Raw genomic sequence first — 4600 nt, forward strand, 5'->3', positions numbered from 1 at the left:
CAGGACTAGTATCTCCAGGACTAGTATCCCCAGGATCCCCAGGACTAGGATCCCCAGGACTAGTATCCCCAGGACTAGTATCCCCAGGACTAGGATCCCCAGGACTAGTATCCCCAGGACTAGTATCCCCAGGACTAGTATCCCCAGGACTAGTATCCCCAGGACTAGGATCCCCAGGACTAGTATCCCCAGGACTAGTATCCCCAGGACTAGGATCCCCAGGACTAGTATCCCCAGGACTAGTATCCCCAGGACTAGGATCCCCAGGACTAGGGTCCACAGGACTAGTATCTCCAGGACTAGGATCCCCAGGACTAGGGTCCCCAGGACTAGTATCCTCTAGTATCCCCAGGACTAGTATCCTCTAGTATCCCCAGGACTAGGGTCCCCAGGACTAGTATCCTCTAGTATCCCCAGGACTAGTATCCTCTAGTATCCCCAGGACTAGGATCCCCAGGACTAGTATCCAGAAACACTGGTCTAAAGGCATCAGGCAGAGCCACAGTGATCCCTCCTCTACCTACCTCTATGACTCTGGCATTAGGCAGACAGAACCACATCCCTCCCTCTACATACCTCTATGACTCTGGCATTAGGCAGACAGAACCACATCCCTCCTCTACATACCTCTATGGCTCTGGCATTAGGCAGACAGAACCACATCCCTCCCTCTACATACCTCTATGACTCTGGCATTAGGCAGACAGAACCACATCCCTCCCCTCTACATACCTCTATGGCTCTGGCATTAGGCAGACAGAACCACATCCCTCCCTCTACATACCTCTATGACTCTGGCATTAGGCAGACAGAACCACATCCCTCCCTCTACATACCTCTATGACTCTGGCATTAAGCAGAGCCAGAACCACAGTGATCCCTCTACATACCTCTATGACTCTGGCATTAGGCAGACAGAACCACATCCCTCCCTCTACATACCTCTATGACTCTGGCATTAGGCAGACAGAACCACATCCCTCCCTCTACATACCTCTATGGCTCTGGCATTAGGCAGACAGAACCACATCCCTCCCTCTACATACCTCTATGACTCTGGCATTAGGCAGACAGAACCACATCCCTCCCTCTACCTACCTCTATGGCTCTGGCATTAGGCAGACAGAACCACATCCCTCCCTCTACATACCTCTATGACTCTGGCATTAGGCAGACAGAACCACATCCCTCCCTCTACATACCTCTATGACTCTGGCATTAGGCAGACAGAACCACATCCCTCCCTCTACATACCTCTATGGCTCTGGCATTAGGCAGACAGAACCACATCCCTCCCTCTACATACCTCTATGACTCTGGCATTAGGCAGACAGAACCACAGTGAGGTGATGCCACGGTTTAACTTGGGAATCCACTGTCATTGGAGAGATAGTAGGCGGTCTGTCCTGACCTCTCTCTGTACAACAGGGTCAGATCAGTGGAGGAGATCTGATCTATCCTGTCGGGACACGCACGCACGCACGCACACACACACACACACACACACTCTCTGCCAGGCGGAAAGTAGATCTGTGCTCTTTGGTGTCTATCTCTTCCCTCCCCCATCGTACCTCGCCTCCTTTAAATCACTAATTGATATACCACACACACACACACACACACACACACACACACACACACACACACACACACACACACACACACACACACACACACACACACACACACACACACACACACACACACACACACACAGAGAGAGAGAGCAGTAGCTAATTGATCTCTGTGTAATCCTCTCAGTGAGTTTGGAGGACAGTTAGACAGTATCAGACATCACAGCTGATCCTGAGCAGCGTTTCTCTCTGGTCCTGTTCTGATACCTCAGAACCCACACAGGGTTCCCAGATAGATACCTCAGAACCCACACAGGGTTCCCAGATAGATACCAGACACCAAGACCTTACAACTGGTCCCAGACCTGTGCACCACCTATGCTATGTCATCTATGTCATCTATGTCATCTCTCTCTCTCTCTCTCTCTCTCTCTCTCTCTCTCTCTCTCTCTCTCTCTCTCTCTCTCTCTCTCTCTCTCTCTCTCTCTCTCTCTCTCTCTCTCTCTCTCTCTCTCTCTCTCAAGGATATTTTGTAGAATATAAACACACCCAGGCTCAGTCCCAAATCCCCTTTTCTCTCCCACTGTCACCCCTACCAGCCCCCCCATCCAATAGCCACTCTCTACACACCTAGGCTCAGTCCCAAATCCCCTTCTCTCTCCCTTCACTCTACCCTCACTAACCTGAAAGGATACTATGAATATGTGGAATGCATGTTGTGATTCTGTTTAGTCTACTAGAAGACATGCAGAGCATTCAGAAAGTATTCAGACCCCTTGACGTTTTCCACATTTTGTTACGTTACAGCCTTAATCTAAAATGTATTACATGGTTTTCCCCCCTCATCAATCCCTTATAATACCCCATAATGACAAAGCAAAAACATATATTTTTTAGTTTTTTTTGCAAATGTCTTAAAAATAAAAAACGGAATCATCACATTTACATACGTTTTCATTACTTTGCTGAAACACCTTAGCCTCAAGTATGGGCTATGATGCTACAAGCTTGGCACACCTATATTTGGGGAGTTTCTCCCATTCTTCTCTGCAGATCCTCTCAAGCTCTGTCAGGCTGGATGGGGACCGTTGGTGCACAGCTATTTTCAGGTCTCTCCAGAGATGTTTGATCGGGTTCACGTCCAGGCTCTGGCTGGGCCAATTAAGGACATTCAGAAACTTGTCCCAAAGCCACCTCTGCGTTATCTTGGCTGTGTGCTTGGGGTCGTTGTCCTGTTGGAAGGTGAACCTTCACCCCAGTCTGAGGTCCTGAGGTTTTCATTAAGGATCTCTCTGTACGCCTTCTGAGTGGCGCAGCGGTCTAAGGTACTGCATCGCAGTGCTTGATGCGTCACTACAGACCCGGGTTCGATCTCAGGCTGTGTCAGAACCGGCCGTGACCGGGAGTCTCATAGGGTGACGCACAATTGTCAGGTTTTGGCCAATTTACTTTTTTACTTAGCTCATCGCGCTCTAGCGACTCCTTGTGGCGGGCCGGGCACCTGCAGGCTGACTTCAGTACTCAATTGAACAGTGTTCCCTCCGACACATTGGTGCAGCTGGTGCCCGGGTGCAGCTAGTGCCCGGGTGCAGCTAGTGCCCGGGTGCAGCTGGTGCCCGGGTGCGCTGGTGCCCGGGTGCAGCTGGTGCCCGGGTGCAGCGGGCCGGCGTTAAGGAGCGAGGTTTGGCAGGTCATGTTTCAGAGGACATGACTCCACCTTCGCCTCTCCCGAACCCGTTGGGGAGTTGCAGCGATGAGACAAGATTGTAATTGGATATGACGAAATCAGGGAGAAAAAGTGTGATAATTAAAAAAAAAAAAGGATCTCTCTCTACCCTGCTCCGTTCATCTTTGCCTCGATCCTGATTAGTCTCCCAGTCCCTGCCGCTGAAAAAAACGCTTTACTGACAGTTCCTTTGACCTCATGGCTTGGTTTTTGCTCTGACATTCACTGCCAACTCTGGGACCTTATATAGATAGACAGGTGTGTGCCTTTACAAATCATGTCCAATCAATTGAATTTACCACAATCAAGTTGTAGAAACATCTCAAGGATGATCAATGGAAACACGATGCATCAGAGCCTCATAGCAAAGGGTCTGAATACTTATGTAAAAAATAATGTATTTCTGTTTTTTATTTTTTATACATTTGTAAACATTTTCTAAAAACCTGTTGCTTTGTCATTATAGGGCATTGTGTTTATATTGCTGAGAATACTTCTGAATACTTTCGGAAGGCGCTGTATATTATTATACTATATTATGGGTTTGGAATTGAACCCTAATTTACCTAACAGGAGGGAATGGACACTATACACTGCTACAGTATAGCCAGAAGAAAGGGACCTGGGCTGTGGGTTGGAATTGAACCTTGTGGTCCATTTAACAATAATAAGTTACTGTCTGTTCTGTCACTCTGGTGTCACATCAGTGACAGTCTGTTCTGTCACTCTGGTGTCACATCAGTGACAGTCTGTTCTGTCACTCTGGTGTCACATCAGTGACAGTCTGTTCTGTCACTCTGGTGTCACATCAGTGACAGTCTGTTCTGTCACTCTGGTGTCACATCAGTGACAGTCTGTTCTGTCACTCTGGTGTCACATCAGTGACAGTCTGTTCTGTCACTCTGGTGTCACATCAGTGACAGTCTGTTCTGTCACTCTGGTGTCACATCAGTGACAGTCTGTTCTGTCACTCTGGTGTCACATCAGTGACAGTCTGTTCTGTAGGGTAGTACTGTCTCCTCTGTTCCCATGGTAGTATTTATTAAAAGTCGACTTTGGGCAGAACTGTAGGGCTTTAAACTGTATAACTGATCGATGCGCCATCCTACCAGGTCATGTAATGCTTTACAAACACAAGATAGATGGATGAAGAAGATATTTGGCTACTAAAGTGCCGTTTCTTACCGTTCCCTACAGCTTCCGTCCAAAATGAGATCCTGTGAAATGGTGTCAACACATACTAGAGGAGCTACTGGCTATAGCTACAGTGGTTAGCTACAGTGGTTAGCTACAGTGGTTA

General features: G+C 48.2%; 1 long non-coding RNA gene across 2 annotated transcripts; it reads right to left on the bottom strand.

Moving 5' to 3' along the window:
* Positions 1–732: 732 nt before the first annotated feature.
* Positions 733–1876, bottom strand: LOC127922317 (uncharacterized). Of its 2 annotated transcripts, none has more exons than XR_008110967.1 (4): positions 1151–1876; positions 1047–1098; positions 891–994; positions 733–836 (listed from the first exon to the last, which is right to left on the bottom strand). It is a non-coding gene; the product is annotated as an uncharacterized LOC127922317 (long non-coding RNA). The 2 variants fall into 2 exon arrangements; XR_008110966.1 differs by having other exon boundaries at positions 1047–1094; positions 1147–1876.
* Between the last annotated feature and the right edge of the window lie 2724 nt (positions 1877–4600).

This window comes from Oncorhynchus keta, unplaced genomic scaffold, assembly GCF_023373465.1.
Source record: "Oncorhynchus keta strain PuntledgeMale-10-30-2019 unplaced genomic scaffold, Oket_V2 Un_contig_25270_pilon_pilon, whole genome shotgun sequence".
Lineage (NCBI taxonomy): Eukaryota > Metazoa > Chordata > Actinopteri > Salmoniformes > Salmonidae > Oncorhynchus > Oncorhynchus keta.